General features: G+C 47.0%; 1 pseudogene; it reads right to left on the bottom strand.

Annotated features, from left to right (window-relative positions):
- The window catches only part of LOC138498096 (zinc finger protein 850-like), a 371,655-nt pseudogene that overhangs the window by 212,968 nt on the left and 138,200 nt on the right, over positions 1-20,487 (bottom strand).

Consider the following 20,487-nt stretch of genomic DNA (forward strand, 5'->3'; position numbering starts at 1 on the left):
AATCTGAGTGGGGTGCCGGCATGAGGATTTTGCAGTGGAATGCGAGGAGTTTGTTGAGGAATGGACAGGAGTTGAAAGCTGTGTTGTGTGAGGAGTTGAATGTTGATGTGGTTTGTATTCAGGAGACGTGGTTGAGGGGTGATTTGAGATTTGTGATACCAGGGTTTTGAGTTGTTTCGTAAGGATAGGTTGGAGGGGAGAGGGGGGGTGTGGCTTTAGCAGTTCGAAAGGGGTTCATTGCAAGGGAAATTGTGGTGGATGGAGCAGTAGAGGCGATTGGGGCAGGGATTCGGGTAGGAGGATCGGAAGTATTGGTGCTGAATTATTATAATCCGTGTGAGGTGGTGGAAGTGGGTGTGTTGACTGGAGTGATAAGAGGACATGTGGGACCGTGTGTTTTGTGTGGTGATTTTAACAGTGCCAACACGTTGTGGGGTAGTGATAGGACAGATATGAATGGAAAATTATTGGAAGACATGGCGGATGACTTGAGTCTGGTATTGCTGAATGATGGGACGGGTACGAGGTTGGATGTGAGGACTGGGAAGCTGTCGTGCTTGGATTTGACCTGGGTGACTGCTGCAATTGCAGGTGAATGTGATTGGAAGGTGCCTGAGGATGGAGACATGGGGAGTGATCATTCTGCTATTTTGGTAACTGTGTCAGAGTCATTTAACACTAGTGTTGAATTCAGGGTCTGGCCATAAATGACTCTGACACTCCAGTGAACTGTTGAGTTATTTACTTAAGTTCAGGTACATCAAATACAGTTCTTGGGGTCAGGTAAGTAAAAGGGGACATAGGACACCCACCGGCATCCTCTCTCAGGGCTTACATCCTTGCAACTGAGAAACCTGGAACACACTCATAGATAAACATTCTAAGCCCTGCATTCCATCTCAAGATTCTAGTCACTTGCTCCAGATGCATGCAAAGTTAATCACAACACATCTTCCCCCATAGTGACAACAAGAACAGCAGTAAAATATGAGTGACAAGATCAATATTTCATCAAAAAAATGTGTCCAGTAAAGTCCCACCTGAAAAACAAAAGATTAAAGAAAGCATTTCACAATAACCAAAAACAACTCCAAAAGTGTAGACCTTGTCACCACTTCAAAATCTATTAACATTAATGTCCATCTGTGGAATAAAATGAATAGTCCACCTGTGGAGAGAACATATTAATCTACCTACATGGAACAGCTAATGATGAGCACTGTTATCAACTTAATAACTCTAATGAAGAAATAATCAACACTCATAACACTAATATCTCATCTGACTCCCTTCACACCATATCCACTGAAGCTACACCTCATACACTTAGATCTAAAAGTCCATGCACAGCACCACTCCCTACTCCTGCTACATCACCAGTGAGTAGTTTACATTTGCATTGCCATATATATCACATTGTTTTAGCTGAATTTAAAACCACACTCTTCTTGCAAGAGCTAAACACTATAACGTTGACATTGCACCTGAGTCAACAACCACCATTCCCCACACACATACCATATAGGCCAATTGAGCATTGAACATGGTAACCAAGTAAAGGAAACGCCCCATCAATGTCCAAAATTCAAGCCTGCAGGACCTTTACTGATAATGTGCCTGTGGGAAAATGTAGGGTTAAAGAGCCAGTTCCCAAAAACATGTGTTTTGACACTCATCCAACATCACACTTGTGTCAAAGCAAAAACTAAATAGTGCATCAAATTTTAAGCTTTAAAGTCCACCTGTGGAGAAAACTTGTTAAGACACAATATTCCTACCGGCAATCATTGTACTGAATACACTGAACCCAGCAACCTCCACGTGGCAGGCTAATACCACCAAACTTCAAAACTAGGAGCCAGCCCCTTCTGTAATGCAGCCACATAACAAAGGTGCTTCCATTGCACCTTTCTCCCATCAACCGCTGCAATGTTCATCTACGTGACTCCCTGACACAGCATTTTCTCATTTAAACTTTAACCAAAGTCACTTCAATTTTCAGCTCCTCACAGCGCCTGTAGCGCTACACTGAGCTCCAATCCACTGCAGCTCCTCACAGCTCCCTGTGGCGCTTCCTTGAGACTCCAGCCTCTGCCATCCCGGACCAGCCCCCCTTCATCATCCCTCTGAGGGGATCTGCTGCGATGCCGCCTCTCATTTCCCCCCTTACCCCCCTCCACAGGTGTAAATTTCACGGAAGATGCCTTCCCCCTCTTTGCCTCCTCCTCCTCCACCCCCCTTTCTTTCCAACCTTCCCTTTCCCCTTACCCATTCTTACCGCCTCCTCTGAGCACTCTCACTCCTTGCATCCGACTCTACCGCTCCTCCTCGAACCCAGCACCCTCCACCCAGTCACCACTCTGCCCTGCCTGGGTCCGCCTTCTCTGAGAGTCTCCTCTCCCCTGCAATAGAGCCAGCCCCACCGAGGGAGGGGCTCGCACACTTCCTATCCGCCCTCCTGTCTCTGGCCCGTTTCTCCGAGCAGCCCGCCACTACCACTGAGTTCTAGCCAGGAGCAGCCCGACAACGCTCTCGGAAGTGCGCCCGCACGTACTTCCGGCTTCCCTCAAGCGGTCCGGCCCTTTCCTAGCTAGAAGTCCACCCCCCACATTAACCCGGAAACGCTTCATCACTCCGAAAAGCACATTGATGACGTCGAAGTCACGTGGAAAAGAGTGGGCGGGCCGTTGCTATGGTCCTTTTCTAGATGGGAACCAGCCACGATCGCGTGGGAAGTCACGTGGAGAAGAGTGGGCGGGCCGTTGCTATGCTCCTTTTCTCCGATGGTAAATAGGCAAGCTCGTCTCATGGTCCTTTTCCTGCGAATACTTTGTTGATTCGCCCTCGTGCTATTGCTGTCTCAGCGCCCGGCATGTTTACACGTCTGTTTAAAGATTTGGATCAGTGCAGTTTGTTCCACAATGTACGCATGCCAAACTCATCATGTGTTTACTGCGCATGCGCGGGAGTCAGTATCTCATCAGTATGTATGCTCCGAGGATCTCCTTAATCCGAGGATCTCTATTTCCACAGTGCGCCTGCCCTAGGGATCCATATCTCAGCAGTGCGCATGCTCTCCGGATACGTGTCGCAGCACTGCGCGCGCTCAGGTGATCAGTATTTTATCAATGAGCACGTTCAGGTGATCAGTATCTCGGCAGTACGCATGCTCAGAGGATCTCCTAAATCCGGGGATCTCTATTTCCACAGTGCGCATGCTCTAGGGATGAGTATCTCAGCATTACGCATGCGTGTCGCAGCACTGCGCGCGCTCAGGTGATCTGCATCTCGGCAGTACACATGTCTGTTCTTCGGAGTTCGTGGCTCGGCTCGGCTTTGCAAATGCAGATCTCTATCTCGGCCATTCAGCAGCGCCCGAGTGCAGGATGGTCTCTTTTTTGTCTTCCCGGGACATCAAATGATACATTTTCAAATGTGAAGTACATCCAGCGGTCAAAGTGGGCGGGAACTAATGAGTACGCCGTCCCTTTACTGTATGCAGCCCAGAATACCGCTCCAGGACGGCAACTTTTTTTTTAAAGAATACTTTGTTTTTAAATTCATCTCTACTGGCGACTCGAACCTGGGCCTTCCCGATATCAAGCCAGTGTAAGATTGCACTGCTCTAGCTCTCACGTGTGTGAAAGGGATAATGTATTTCAATATCCTGGGATGTAAAACCCATTCCCAAACAGCCAAGAAGCCCAATGTGACAGTGATCTGGATCTGGGTATGAATGCTTGTAGGATCCTGTTTGCAGGCAATGGGGGGGCGGGTAAGGGGTTGTGCATGCATGTGGCTAAGCATGTTCTTTAAGAGGTGTGACCAGTGAATGGGAGGCTGCATGAAGGTGCATGCTGAATGGGACAATGACACACTAATGGTGGTCATTTAAATCCATTTTCGTCCGTTTTCTTCAGTTTTACTAGAACTGTTGTGAAACACAATGTTGCAGGGTTCAGTGGAGGACAGGAAGGAACCATGAGTATGGAGGAGTGGGCAGAAATGGGGGCAGGGTGAGGGAAGATAGTTCCACACACTTTTTAAAAACATTTTGACACTGAATCCATCACAATCTTTTAAGGAATAATTGGGGAATAATTTGCTGCAGGTGCGTGACCTGCAACTATTCCCTCCTCTTGGTGAGAAAGCGATAATCTTTTTTGGCCATGTGTTAAGTTTTCTCGGCTTGTTCTTCATAAACCTCCAGTTAATCCTGTCTTCTGTGTATGTGATGGAAGATGCATTACTGGTTGGGGAGAGGAGATGTCTTGTGTTTGTAGTATTTAATTAATAATGGAATTTCTTCCATTTCTAGATCTAAACACACTATTGTGTCATCCTACTCTGCATAACGTGAGAAGCACAGGCACAAAAAGGCTGTTGTAGTTTGTTTCCCTGCACAGGTTGCTCGATGCTTCTGAGATAACCTGTCTCCCTGCGTTCCTGGACCCTTCATGTCCCCTTCTCTCCTGTCTTGTCTGCATTCCTCCCTCCTGCCTCATCCTGGAAGTGGTGTCCAGATCCAGGTTTATGGTCCATGCATGTGGCTCAGTGGAATAATGCATTCTCTAGAAGGATCCATGTCTGTGTCCTCATAGTCACTGGGCCACCCAGCCCTTCATCCTTCCAAGATTAACAGAATGAGTACCACTGAGGTGTGTAACAATGAACATCTGTTATCTTTTGTCTATAACACCAAAAAGTACCAGTGGGGGGGGGATCAGCACTCTACAAATACACCTGTTCGTTTATGTTAATACATTCCCCTGTGCCTTCCTATTAATTAGTAATTCGCTGTTAAACCTGTATGGTGGATCACAGCACTTTTCTATAGGGGTGGAGGAGTGGAGTTCTACAAGTGAATTAAATAGGCACATTGGTAGCTACAAGCAGTGTTGATTGTTCTCCTTCCAGATCACCTGGGGAGCAATGGAAAGCCGGATCTGCACTTGGCCATCTATCTGGGTGTTGTTTCGTGTCTAAGTATGAATGAGGGAGCATTCGGGAGCGGGATTGAGAGCCAGAGGTAGAGTCGATGGAAAGGATGGTATCTGGTGCGGAAGTATGACAGATCCACACTCTGCTTGCCTGTCCACCCGCTAGAGGGGCATCAGCAAGAGGTGACTGAAAAGGAAGCTCCTTTTCACGCTTGTGAAGGAAGGTGAGTCAATGACAATGACATGCCCGCTTACACACATTCGTGAACGGTTAGACATTCAGGTGATCAGAGTATTACAGGCTCCTGAAATCATCTGTATCCCTTCTTGTTTCCAGTTATTGGAAATAATGACCAAATGGCAATGTTAGGTGTTAGGACCCCCTATTGGCTAGCATCCCGTGTGCATTCCTGATGAAGACCCACTTTGAAGCACACGCCCTACGCAATCATGGACATACCATTATCTAATCTCCTTCTCTGCCACACTAGATCTCCTTAGCCCCAAAAGCATTGTCATGGCTCCACCTCTTCCCTCAAGAAGTAAACAGGATATTACAGCTGAAAAAATACTCCCACCTCTCCTCCCCTCTATCAACAACATTGACTGTGATGCAGACCCTAACTTATTAGTGGAGGCCTTCAACAATTCCATGACCAATGCATTGGACATTATTGCTCCTACCAAACTTTGCAAATGTAGACAAAAAGCACACCTTAATGCCTGGTTTACCCCACCTCAAAGAACTAAGGCTCCAAAAAAAGAAAGCTTCAATCCAGCTGGCACCATTCTCCTACCGAGAATAAAGCCAAGCTAACTGACCACTCTAAGCTGTACAAAAAAAGAAATAATCCTCCCAAAAAAGAACACCTTTAATGATAGAATCAAATCGACGAGTTGAAGGATAATGGGAAGACAGCTATGTTACTCCTCCTTGACCTATCGGCAGCCTTCGATCTGGTGGATCATGCAGTCTTATGCAATCACCTCAGATCGTCAGCCCATTCTTAAGTGATGCCATACTATGGGTACAGTCCTTCCTAGCAAACCGTACGATGAAACTCTTCTCCCCCTTAGCATCCGCTGACCCTATACAAACACCCTTCGGTGTGCCACAGGTATCATGCGTCTAACCTAGTATGTATACAATGTTTACTAAGCCCCTATTCAACAAGTTGGACAGACTGGGTGTCACCTACACAAATTATGCAGATGACACCCAGATCCTTATTCACCTTTCCGGCAACTTTCTCGAGGTTTCGGCTCTTGTAAACAGGATATACCTCTTCATTCAGGCATGGATGGCATCCCATGACATCTGCCTGAATGACGATAAAACTGAGATGCTGATCCTAGGCTCAGAGTTGAACCTAAAAATCTCAGCCCTAGCTATGCTTCATTCAATATTGACGGTAATGCTATCAAGGTGATGCCTGTAGGGAAAACGCTAGGCTTCTACCTTGATTCCACACTAAGCTTTAAGAAACAAGTCAACCCAATAGCATCTTCAACCACCTACACTTGTACGCTTATCCGGGGCTGCAGAGCCTTTCTATCCGAAACCAATTGTATCACCGTGGCTAACGCACTTATAATGTCACGTCTGGATTATTGCAATGCCTTGTACTCGGGTGCTAACAAATACATCACTGATAAAATACAAAGGCTGCAAAACAATGCCATAAGAGCTGCCCTAAATATCCCCAATAGAGAGCACATTACTAACTTCAGGAGAAATGCCCACTGGTTAAATATAAAGGACAGAATCCTGCTCAAAACAACTTCACTCACATCTAAGTGCCTGAACAATATAGCACCACCATATCCTTCAGAAAGAATAATCAGGAGAACCTCTACACGACTAACCAGATCTGCCAATAGCCATCTCCTAGAGATCCCAAGATTTAAGTTAGCCACACCTGGCGGATCTAGCTTCCCGGTCAAAGAACCTATATCTTGTAGTGCACTACCTTTAGACATTAGAACTGAACAACCCTATCCTAAATTCAGACGTAACATATTGAACTGGTTACGTATTAACGACTGCTAACAATCGCCTCACCTCCCTAGCACTGCTCCAGCTATCTGCCTCCCTATCTCTGTCTATAGAACTCTATTATGTATTTGTAACCATTGACCACACACACCACGTGTTATGTATATGTAACCATTGCACCACGCCCCAATGTAACCTGCAAGTGGTAGCAAGTTATCATTGTATGCCTGTACCCTCTGCATGGGTTGTAACTAAGCTTTAAGTGTACTTGTCCTAGGGTGTGGTGCGCATTACCAAATAAATAAACAAACAAACAAACACCACACATTGCAGATGAACACAATCAGGAATGTCCTCGCATTTATGAAGTTGAACAGTTTTAATGAATTATTGTGCACCAACTATCCCCCCTCCCACCACCAACTCCATGGCATGGCCACTAGGGGCAATTGGTGTCACGTCATTGATTATGTCCGTGGCCTCTCTCCCCCTGGCCCTCTCTCCCAGCACCTGGTGATCTGGAGCAAAGGTAGCGCAGGGACTGATGCCTCGGTGTGCTCTGCTTTGAGTTCCCTGTTGGGGTAGTGGAACTTGAAGGGATGGAGCTAGGCCCCGGGAGATGTTGGCGCACCAACTCATTCCTTTGGCGGATGGCCTCTGCAAGTGCTTATATGCCTTGCGTCATCTCCCTGACCCTCTGGCCAAATGCCGACAGTGTGGCCGTACTGGCAGGTGTCACTCTCCGGTTCCTTGCGTTGTCCCACTCAATCCTGCATGTGTCCCCGTGGATGCTGTTGCGTATAGCCTGCAGGTGTCCTGAGTGGGTATGCTCAATGGCCACCATCTCCCTCTGTCTCTGCTCCATGTGCCCCAACCTCTGCAGCAACATGCTGAGTGTAGGTGCAGGATGCGCTGGAGAGGGGGTGCGCTATCGGCGTGGGCATCTGTCTGGGAAGTCATATGATGGTGTGTCAGTGTCCGGCTTGGGTGTATGCATGCGCCAATGGTGTGGTGGGCACCCAGGGGTCTGTCCACGCTGTTGCCGGCATGGTGGGCTCTCATGGGGTCTGTCCACACTGTTGCTGGCGGGGTGAGCTCTCAGGTGTTGTTGGAGGTGGCTGGCAGAGACTGCAGCCAGGAGTTGGTGGCACTTTGCATGTGTTGTGACCAGGATGCTGTCTCCCTATGTTTCCACAGTCATTCCGCTAGGTTACGTGGCCTCTGTGGCAGAGCCCATAGCTGCAGGAGTAGGTGCAGCTGGCATTACTGTGCTCCTGGTGGGCTTGGTGCTGCTGTGATGTGTTGTGTCATGGCAGGACATGTGCATTTGCTGGTGGTGTTGGTGGTGGTGGTAGTATTGGCGGTTCCTGAGTGTCGAGACGTCCCACTCCCAGATGGGCCTGTCAACTCATCATCCTCGAATGCCTCTGGTATTGCTTAAGTGCCTGTAGGGAACATAGGAGACATCGTCCGGTTTCATTCCCCCACGTGTTTTGGCATACAAGATGTTAGGGAGAATTCTCATACTATGGCTAATTTTCCTTACCTATAGTCCCCCAGCAGCTTTGCTGGATTTGAAGGGTTTGTTTCTTTTTACCTGCTAAGAGTGAGACTCTTTTTCACACTCTTAGGCATTTTTGCTATGTGTGTTCTAGGCTATTTTTGTGTTTAATGCCTATGGGATTTCCTCTCCCCCAAAGGGACCATCTTTATTCACATGTGTTACACAGCACCCTCAGTGCAGTGACACAGGGGTGTCATAGCGACCCCCAAACATAGACTCCATACCCTGGGACCGACTACTGTCTCCCAGGGCATGTAAAGTCACCATTGACTTTACTAGTCGATTTTTATGAACTTAACCAGTACCACCCATCTTACTATGGAAGTACTGGAAGGGGTTAATAATTTTCCCCTATGTTCATTTTCGAGGGGGTACCTTAAAGTCTCTCTCTCTAACGTTTCTGGCTGGTGTCAGGTGAGGGGCCACTTGGACACCCTCAATGGAGCTATCTGAAGGACTGCCTTGGAATGGGCCAGGAAGAGGTTCAGACTCCTCTGCCTCAACATTTGAAGCCAATAGCAGTGCTGCGATTTCAACTCTTGGGATGAAAGCCTTCAGCCTATTTACATGGAACACTTTTGGAGCCTGTCCAGGCCATCCAAGGTCCACTAAATAGTTGACCTCACCCAGTGACTCCACCACTGTGTAAGGGCCGGACCATTTATCCTGTAAAGCTCTAGACCTTTTGGGATTCATGATCAGGACTTTCTGACCAGGTGTAAAGTTGATGAGGGAAGCCTTCTGGTCGTACCAGTGTTTCACCAGGGCTTGTCCTGCCTTCAACATGTCACTGGCCAGACCCATCAGGAGTACCATCCTTTTTCTGAGCTCTAGCACATAATCTACTAAGTTAGTTGTGATGGAGGGAGTGGGCATCTCCCACCCCTCCTTGACTATGGCTAAGGGTCCCCTTACAGGATGACCAAACAGAAGTTCAAAGGGGCTGAAGCCATCATCCTCTTGTGGTACCTCTCTGTATGCAAACAATAAGCATGGTAATAGAAGATCCCATTTTCTTCTTTGAGGTTCTCCCAGAGCCCCAATCGTACTTTTCGAGGTCCTGTTAAACCTTTCCACCAGACCATTGGTCTGTGGGTGGTAGGCAGAAGAAAACTTGTAGGTGACCCCACATTCTTTCCACATAGCCTGCATATACTTGGACATAAAGTTGCTGCCTCTGTCAGACACAACTTCTTTAGGGAAGCCAACCCTAGTAAAGATGCCAAGTAGAGCTTTTGCAATTGGCTTGGCATTTACAGTTTTTAATGGGATGGCCTCAGGATCCCTGGTGGCATGGTCGACCAGCACCAGGATAAACCTATTGCCTGAGGATGTTTGGGGGTCAAGGGGACCAACAATGTCGATCCCTACCCTCTCAAATGGTACCCCCACAACTGGGAGTGGTACCAATGGAGCTTGGATTGTTGAGCCACTCTTACCAGATAACTGGCAGGAGGCACAACTCCTGCAGTGACTTTCTGCTTGCACCCCCATCTTGGGCCAGTAGAAGTGCATGGATAACCTTTGCTTGGTCCTCTTAATTCCAAGGTGACCAGCAAGGGGCACTTCATGCGCCAGCTGCAAGAGGAAGGGTCTTACAGTAAGGGGAACCACCAACATCCTATGGTCTCCTTCTGTAGACTCTGTGGGTTCACTATACAGGAGCCCACCTTCCCAATAAATCCGATGCTTCCCAGGAGGTTCACCCTCAAGCTGGGAGCAGGCCTATCTCCTTAGGCCTTCCAGAGATGGGCACTCACGTTGGCCTTTACTGAATTCATCCCTGTCAGGACCACCTTCTACTAATAAATCATTTAGTTCAGGATGGTCATTGGGGTCCAATACTTCAGGCATCACCACCTCCTCGTCAGGTCCTGGTGATTTACCAACTACTTCCACCTCAGTGGTAGATGAGTTAGAGGGAATGTTTTCTTTCCCTCTTTTTGATTTTTTGACTCCTTTAGCCTTGGGTTTTCCCCTTTGGCTGGGCAGTGGTCTTGGCCAGTGCTGCCCTTGTTTGAGATCTTGTGCAGGGTCTGTCAGCAGTGTCTCCCACAAGCCCTAAAGCTCTGAGATCATTGCCCAACAAGACTTTTCCTGTGACACTTCTCTGAATGCTCACTGGAATCCTGACTGCTGTACCATTGATAGTAAGATTTACAGGCATTACTGGGAACATGAGAGGTGGGCCATCAGCCAACTTAGTGGGCATAAGAGTAGCTCTGGCAACTTCCTCTGGGTCTACCAATGTATAATCCACTACAGTTCGACTGCACCCACTATCCCTAAGAGCTGGAGTATCTACTCCATTGATTAGCACACTGTCTTTAAAGTAGCGCTTGGTGTTATCTGGAATCCTAGCATAAGCCTCTGAGACTTTAGGCTCCCAGGAACCCAGGGAAACTAAAACTACCTCAGCTTCTATCCCACTGGGGAAGGAGTCTGAGGAGAAGGATGCCCCCGTAATCTCTTCTTCCTCATAGGAGGAGAAGGCCAGATTAGCAGAGTGGACCCCCAAAGGTTTAACCTTACATCTTGGATCCCCCTTCACGTGGTCAGTTGCTCCACAAGCAAAACAAGATCCATTGGGTCTGTTTACATAGGGAGGCTTATTATAACCAGAGTTCTGTTTTGGAGGCTGGCTTCCACTACCCTGTGAGTTCTCTTGTGTCTTACCCTTATTTTTTCTTTTTGTGGCCCTCATGGGAGGAAGTGTTATCAGTTTCCCCGCCCTATTTATCTTTGGACATTTTCCCTTCCTCCTGCTTACCAGGATGAGTCTTGTCCTTATGGGATACTCTATGTGACACCCACAAATCTGCTGCAATGGCTAGTTTCTTAGGATCTATCTCATTTGAAGCTGCCAAATGCTGCTTAAGCTCAGGGGAAGAAGATGCAAAAATATGTTCCAGCATGGCAAGACTTATCATGCCTTCAAAGGTAGAAACTGCATAGCCTTCAACCCAGCCAGTCAAGTTTTTTTAAGGATTCAGTTACATAAGATACCCACGTACCACCTTCTTTCTTTTTATACTCTCTGAACCTCTTTAAGTATTGGGCAGGAGTCTTTCCAAACTTTAAGATGAGAGTCTGCTTCAACATTGCAAAATCTGCTCTCTCACCTTTTGACATTTCCATAATGGCACTGCAGCCAGAATGGGGCAGTCTGCTAAGTAACCAGGCATCTTATCAGCATTGTCAACTTGTTGAACTTCACATGCATACTCAAATGTATTCAGCCAATCCATAATGTCATTCTTTTCCTCATACACACTGAGCAGATCTTTTGGAAACCTTGGATGAGAGGAGGCCCCAGACCCATGTCCAGGACCCTTGGATCTATTGGCAACTTGAAGCTTGGCCAGTTCCAACTGATGATCCCTGTATGTTTGTTTTTCTGCCTGCTCTATTTTCAGTTTGGCCATATTGAACTCAAGCTCCTTCTGCCTAAACAGCAGTTCTTGCTTCTTGAATTCAAGCATGGCCTCCCCATCAACACTAGCAGAGGAAACACTAGACATTCCCTCCTCCATGTCCTCATGGGTGCTGTGGATCAGTGCAGTGGCAGAACCATCAGTTCCACCAGTGAGAGCAGCCCCACCTCCTTCTGCACTGTCCTCAGAAGCTGAAGCTCTAAGCTGAGCTTCTTGCCAATCTATGATTCTCTGGATCATTTCTTATTTGGTGCCTTGAGAGGGAACACCTCTCTCAGCACACATCTTTCTCAATGTTTCGGATTTAGAAGCATTTAAAGTTAACAAGGTACTTGTTTCCATACTGTTAGATAGGACTATGGCCTTTTAAAAGTTATACCACAACAATTCACTACGTGTCCTGGTTGAAATAACTTGAAATGCCTTCACTCGTGTGCAACACTGGATACCTTCAGTCCTATCCCACCGCTGTACACCAATTTGTTAAGAAGGATTTCTGAACTCTGACCAGGATGGGCAGAGGTTCAGAAGGCCAACCTAGTTTCTTGGAACAGGGTAACCTCTGGACAAGCCAGACCAATCAGGGTAGCTATGGCAGGCGGTCAAGACTAAGTCTCAGGAGGGGTGAGGGTGACTGAAAGACCTCAATGAGCACACAAAGGCAGCGAACTTGCACAGGTCGTTGCCACAGCAGGGCAACAGGGTAACCGCGTTTACTCCAGTCCGGGCGCACTCGTCTCACTTCAGACCTGGGAATGCCAAGTACATGAAATTCGGTGGGAGGGTGCCATGGACCCGGAGCAAGCAGTATACCAAGTTTCGAGGGCCTCCTCGAAACGGCGGCGGTATCAGCGCAAACGTCCCGTGTAAGCTGGACAGCCCACTGGTTGGCCCAGGGACACTTCCGAAGAGGCTTACTTGAAGGGTTTGTTGAAGGTGCCGAAAATAGTTGATCCCAATATTCTAATGGGTCGAAGCGTCTTCGCAGACCTTCTAGGACGATCAGACGCAGAGGGGTCCCACGGGACGACAGCGGGCGCAGGGAGCCAAACCTTCCAGCGGGTCACCAGCGGTTCCTCGACTCGGCTTCTTGTTGCTGGATACTTGGCTCCCTATCCTTTGTTCATGTGAACTCAGGAGATTGACATGGTAGTGGTGTTTCTAGCCTCCTCTTATCCAAAGTTCCCTTCGCGCCAAAACGGAGAGGACCCAATGGGAGATCTGCTCACAAACACTCACTCCATACGTGGACCAATCACGGACCACGGTGGTCCCAGGCATTCAGGACACTCCAGACTCTCTGGCACCCAGGATGTGTATTGGGACCAGACATCCCAGCCCACATCCTGGAGGCACACACACCAGGCATGCAGAAGCCCGCAAAAGCTTTGGGTTTCGCGGGAAAGTGCATGACCAAATAAGGACTTACCCGGGTAGGCTCGACCTGGGGGAGGTGAGGGGGCAAGATGGCCAAAAGACAGGACAAAGAACCTTGTGGCATGGCCATTTTGGGAGCCAGGCCACCTATTTGTGCCAATCGCGGTAAGCGTGGTTAACATGGCAAGAAAGGGTGAAAAATACATAAAAACGATAGCTGCCACCAGTCCTGCCTATGACACATCTGCACAGTTCATGAAAAGTCCAGTGAGAGTTTCCAGGGCCTTTGGAAAGACTAAAGACCCAAGGGTGCTGTAAAGTAAGTTACATTGCACTCTTGTTACATGTTGCATCAAAGTTACAACATGAGGAAAGGACTAAGGGAAACAAAGTCTCCCAGTACTGACTGTCTTCAGTTTCCCCATAAAAAGTGAGCGAAATCCCAGAGGAGTGCAGCTCAGGGCTGCGCTTCTCTGGCAAAGTCTAGATCAGGGTGTAAAACAGCAGCAAAACGTTTGGGGGTTGACAGATGGAGGGAAAATGACATACAATTATGAAACCTTTCCTAACACCCATCTCCAAGCTTCCTTAGGGTCTGTGAAGTGGACAGTGGTGCCTTTGCGGTATACTTTCAGTTGGGCCAGGAACAGCAGGCCATACTTCACATTCAGGGTCTGCAGTTGTCTTTTAAGTTGATCAAACGATTGTCTCGCTTTTTGCACCTCCCTGGTATAGTCTGGAAAGAAGGCGATTTTGGACCCATTGTAAGTCAGTGTGCCTTTAGCCCGTGCTCGTTGGAGTAGTGCGTCCCGGTCCCTGTAATTAAGGAGTTTAGCGATCACGGTGCGTGGTGGAGCGCCAGGCACCGGACAACCTGACGGTATGCGGTGGGCTCTTTCTATTGAAAATAACTTGGAGAAGGAGTCGGGCTCAAACATGTCGGTGATCCATTGTTCCAGAAATAATTCCATGCTTGGACCTTCTGTGTTTTCTGGCAGGCCGAGGATTCGGATGTTGTTGCACGTCGATCTACCCTCACTCTCGTCCACTCTTACTTCCATTGATTTTAGCCGCGATTTGACTCCGTCCAGTTGGTGCTGCAGCTCTCGCAGCCCATCTTCTGTACCAGTTATACGCTGCTCTGATTCGCCGGTGCGCGATGTTAATTTATGTTGCCATTTCTTGGTAACTTTTTATCTATGTGCCAAGTACCTTACAGTACGGCGCATAGGGGTCCTTTTGTTTTATGGCCCTAGATACCCTCTAAGGATTCTTTTGGTGTGCAAGTGTGCCTAGGATGTACTTCGTTTTTAGGGACCATAGCACGTTTACCACGTTTGGCCCAAGACCTTGGCCAGTGCCAAAAATGGCCATACCATTAAGTCTTTTGTTCTGTCCTTTGGCCATTTTGTCCCTTTGCCTTCTGCCAGGTAAAGAGACCCGGGTATTCCTTATTTGAGCATGCAGCCTCCCACGAAAACTGCATCTTTTGTGGGCTCCTGCATATCACGTGTGCTAGTGCCCAGGAAGAGTTTTGGGACTGTCTGGTCCCAATCCACACCACTGGTGCCAGGATGTCTGGTAGGCCTGAATGACCGGAACCACTGTGGGCCACGATTGGCCCATGCCTGACGTGCATGCAAGAGAGCAGATCTTCAATTAGCTAACCCAGATTTGAGCGCAAAATGAATCTTGGATAAGAGAGGGGGCTCTGCATCCATTCCAGGTCGATCACCTGAAGTTCACACTGCACTACAGAAGGAGGCAAATATATCCTGAACGAAAAAACAGACCTGTGGAACTGCCGGAGAGGTACTAGGAAGGTTTAGCACCCTGACCTCTGCTGTTGTATCTTACCAAGAAGGCCTGCAAGGGTGCTTCAATCCTTTGGAGTTGTGGGACTAACTTATTTCAGCATCTCCTACTTACCTTTGCAAAGAGCCTCTTCGGAAGTGTTCCTGGGCCATCCAGCGAACTGACCAGCTCGAACCTGGGGTATCGTATAGGAGCTCTGCCATTGTGCGTTCAGACTCGACACTTAAGGAATTGCTTACTTGTGGTCCTGGGCCCCCTCCCGCCGGAGCTTGTAGTCCTAGCTCCTCTGGGTCACGATGTATGAGCTTGCACAACGCAGCAGCAAGCATTTACAGTCCCTGTGTCACGCCACTGTGGTGACTGTCGCTGTAATTGCCTGCAGAGCTGCCCCTCCGTGACCTGAGATCTGCTGCACCGGAACTCTCCTTCTCCTTTCTTCAAGAGCTGAGAAAAGGCTACTGTCCCGCCACGGACGATCATCCCGTTCAGCAGCCGCTGAGAGCCGGAGCGACCTGTAACTGTAGGGGTAAACTCTACTTGTGATTTGGACTAGACTGGCAAAGTTTGGCCCGGACTGGGTCGAGGGTCGGTGAGTACTTGCATCACTTACTGGTGGTCCCCCAGCACATCCATCTGTTTATTGTTTATGTACGAGAATCCCTGAAAAGATACTCATCTTAACTGGGCTAGCCTGCCCTCCCCAGCTATTCCCGAACTACGATAGTCACTCTATCTGCAAGGGTAGATCCTCCTCGAGGAGTATGGCTTTATTCTTCATCTCACCAATCCCCTTCCTCAACAGCTGCAGCTCCCTGAAGAGAACCCGATTTTTCGCTTTCCGCACGACTGTGCGTTGTTAATGCACTGCTGTACTTTTGAGCATAAGGCTTCTCACTTCATAGCACTGGACTGCACAAGATAGGGACTGACTTTGAAGAACGGCCTAATGCAAAATTTGTTGGAACTTACCTCTTCTGTTGCAGATTGTGGTTATTTTCTCCCCTCATATGCATTAGGAAAACACATCTTGTATACATAGTGAAGAGTGTGTATGGTAACTGTTTTATTATTGCTGTGCTTTATTTGTGTTTAGTTATAAAGGTCTATAATACATGTATTTTTGATATACATCTGTCTAAGAGTAATCTGTGGAATTTTACTGTGTGTGCTCATTGTGGGCTTCCGATCACTCTCACCCCACCTGAGACTTAAGGGGTCATTATGAGGTAAGCGTTAAGGGGTTAACGGTGCCGGTAAAGGTGCCAGAGCCGTCAATCCCTTACCGCCTCATTACGAGTTCTGCTCTCGGGACCCACTAAGGGTAAAACCAGGCGTCCTTAGGAGTCCCGCGAGCAGACCAGGGTGCTAACAACGGGCCCGTTGTTAGCACCCTCATCATTCCCATTGAGCCCTATGGGGGCTCAAATGGGAATGGGGATGGGTTCCTTGAATGAGGAATTACCGAGCCCTCCAAGGTCGCAATGGCCCAGTAATTCCTCATTCAAGGAACCTGGACCCGGTACCCGGTAAGGGGGTAGCCATGCCGCTAATAGCGGCATGGATACCTCCTACCTCGCAATGACCCCCTTAGTCTTAACCGCCTGCCAAACTACCGTAGATTGGTCTGGTTTGTCCAGAAGGTTCACTTGTTCCACTAAACTAGGGTGGCCTCCTAAACTTCTGCCCACCAGGTCAGAGTTTAGAAATCCATTTTAACAGACATGGACCATCTGGACTGGAGAGGAGTATGCCTCGTTCCTCACACATACCGCATGTAGAGGAGGAAGGCTGTGGAAGGCAACTGCACAGTACAACACCTGTGAGGCAGAGGACAGAAGTAAGGAGCAATCCATATCCATATCTAGGCTTTCCAGAGTCCTCCCACCAACCAGTTGCTCAGGCTTCCTGCAGGTTCAGGCCTACCATGGTGGGATTGTCCATTGGGCAGCCCACCTGGGAAAGGGAAGCATTGACGACGATAGCCAGGCCCTAGAGTACAGAGTGGTGGGGATGGCCAAAGGCAGCAAGGTGTGGCTTAATAAACCAAGCACTGGCAAGCAAAGTCATTCACAGTATCACTGCAGGCTGATGCGATATTAATGATGCAGCGAGGCAAAGTGCCCGGGCCAAGCACAGCCTTTACCCCGGCTAGAATTACATTTCCAAATTGTGGGAGAGTGTTCAGCCGTAGGATACTGAAAGCCCTGCTGAAAGCAGTTCACCAATTTATAGAACAATGCAAGGATCTGGGAAAACGTGAATTACATTTTTGTTAGAGCAAGTTGATGTCAAAGATATGAGTATCTCTTGAATGAACCAATGGAGTTGGTATGTTGGGAGGGGTAGTGGGTCAAGGGCAGGAATCTGGCTCCTTCTGCATCTTAGTAAAGAACCTCTGATGTTTTTAATTAGTTTTCACTCCGTGAGTTCAGAAACACGCATGTAGATACTAGGATGGAGGGTGTTGAGGTACAGCAGGGCATTGTACTTTTTATTGCAATCACTTATTATAGTACATTGTGGCCAGATAAATGGATCATCATTCGGGGAGCACGGAAAATGGATTCAAAGGGGATTAGAGATTGGTACGTGCCACACAGGGATATGGTTATGCCAAGATTGTTAAATATTGTGGACCCCGACACCCTAAAAGGTGTTGCTTCTGAAGGGTGGTTAAGCTCACACAGCCTAAGGTGGTGGCTGCTCAGATGACACAGCTGAGGACAGATGAGGGGGAGGTTGCCTTCTAGGGATTATCCACTCAGAACATGCAGCACTCACAAAACATGATTCAATCAGGTCACCGCAAACTGGTTTTGCCCCCCATACTGAAACGTTCAAAAGTTATTGCATATACTGTTGTGATAGCTACCTACACTACACACACAATATATGTAAGGTAGGACTGACTGACAGACCAACAGGTGGACGAATGGTGTCTCACGCATCCTGGGGTGACTAACTATGCATACTATTCACACGTACATACATCTTATTCCAGGGTCGGTGCCATATGTGTTGCAACATATGTTGGCAATGAAATTCTCGCACATTCAGATTTGTTGAGCAGATTCCCCTGGAGTAGGGTGGTAAGAATCTCCACAGTAGATCAACAGGAATCATGTGTGTAAATCACTAAATTGTGGCAATCAATTCATGGATATAAGAAGAGATGGTGCAACATCCCAACTGGTTACTAGGGATGTGATGACAGCAGTTCTTGGTCACAGCACAGAGGGCACAGGGGCATGCTGAGATTCACCTTAGGGTGCAATTATCAGAATCCTCAAAAGAGGGTCTGGATCGGGTTATGGGAGCCTGGTGAGTAACACACACTCCTTGGCAATAAAACAGAGTGTGTACCCCCTCCTGAGAACTACAGTTATATTTTGAACAGAGAAACAGAAGTGGGAGCCCTCTTGCAAATTAAATTCAGGACCTGGCGATAGGGCATTTGTATAAACAATTAGGAAGGCAAATGGGGCGATATTGTGGAGTTCGGAGAGTCTCTTATATGCTTTATCTCATTGCCAGAAATATCATCCTATTGGTCTCTGACACAAGCTTGTTCTTCTGTCAATTTTGGGGGAGAGGGATGGGTTTGGAGTTTATCTAGGTTTAAAGTCAATATTTGAATGTAGTGACAGCATGGCCGGTGCCAGTTTCACTGTGGGAAGAGATCTTCCTTTAAATCACAATTCAGTCCTTGTTTCCTCAATGTTGCTTTTGGGAACACTGTTTGTGTGAGAAAACGGACAGTGTTCTCACAAGACGCATAGAGGCTCTGCAGGATTGCACACCACTTCAACGATTGGAGCACACCTGCCAAATTTAGGGGTTCAGCTAGCCTAGACAGGACAGCAAAATAAATATTCACCATGCAGTAGTAATATCTAGAATCCCAGCCACATACTCCCACCAACGAAAAAGAAAGGCTGTTGATGAAATAATTTTTGGATTTACACTTCACCAGATCAACTTATAAGTAATCCTAAAGACAGCCATGTGAGGCACCATGCACTGTAAAAGTTCATCTATCCCCTGAAGAAAATCCCAACCAGATTGGGGATTGAAACATGTCGAGCAGTGTTATAGGAATTGCAATATGATTCAACATTGATGGGGAAAAATATACCACAGTTCCTATTTTTCTTTTTATATTGTTGACAATCAATGCATTTCTGTGATTATGTACTGTGCTTGCTTAGTGTGGTGCTAGGTTTCACACTCTGAGGTGAATTGTCTTGTGATTGTTACATTAACATGCTTTATCATTTGGTAAATGAGATGGATATGTAATGTTTTGCCATTTTATGGATTTATATATTTCTTCATTTATTAAAATATATTTTGTAATATTACAACATCAGGTTTTTTTAAAATCAATTTTAAAGTGTCTGAAGGTATATTTGTTTTCCTAAAACACCACTAAAAGTAAGAGTTATTAAAGGGTGTTCTCTCTGAACACTCAGGTCACATTTCTAAAGTAATGGCTGTTGAATATATTATTCATGTTTGGGCCAAAACAGATTTGTCCAAATGTAATGCAATCATCAGTTCTTACATAATAGACTGGTCAAGCATGTGTCTGATTGGTGACAAGCTGCTGACCTAGTGTCAAACTCCTGCCATTATCATTTGTACATGGAAATCTGGAGCTTCCATGTAATAATGTAATCATTTCTGAATAATTAAAATGGTAGAACATATATACATGTTCCTGATGATTAAAATATCCATTTAAAATGTTTTTTTACCCAGCCTGCGTTTTTTTCCCAATTTTTTGGATGCTAAAATGTTCTAAAGAAAAATGAATCCCACTATTCATGCTGTATGTTATCTTTGTTCCACTAAATGTTCCCATTGGAGCACCACTTCTCTGCCACCTATTAGGGCGCCTTTCCCCAATAGATGGCACTTCAAAGTCGTATAAGTTACTACTTGAGTTAACATCACTGCTACTGAGTAGAGTCTTCTTGTTACATGTGATGCCTGCGATTGTGAATGTGTTGAAACTAATAATGTGCATCTGCTTTTATGTTAATAGGTGACTGATGCCCCAGAAATGCAACAGCCATTGTTTGATTCTCTGGACTATCTCAGTGAAAAGCCTCATTGTTAGAATATGCAATTTCCAGGCATCTTAGAAGGGTGCAAATTTGGGATCCAGTTGTCTTTTCAGAGTATTCAGTAACTGAGATTGAGAAACTTGTTGGATATCTGATGGCTTCCATCCATGCAACCGCTTTGTGGTAACATCCAGTAACCAAGCTAGATCATTCTGTCAATCCTGGAGGAGAGAGCTATCTAGCATGAACATGACAATGTGTTATGTGCAGTAAGAAAAACATTTCTCATTTG

Source organism: Ambystoma mexicanum, chromosome 5q (genome assembly GCF_040938575.1).
Source record: "Ambystoma mexicanum isolate Mex_15411 chromosome 5q, UKY_AmexF1_1, whole genome shotgun sequence".
In the NCBI taxonomy this organism is placed as follows: Eukaryota; Metazoa; Chordata; class Amphibia; order Caudata; family Ambystomatidae; genus Ambystoma; species Ambystoma mexicanum.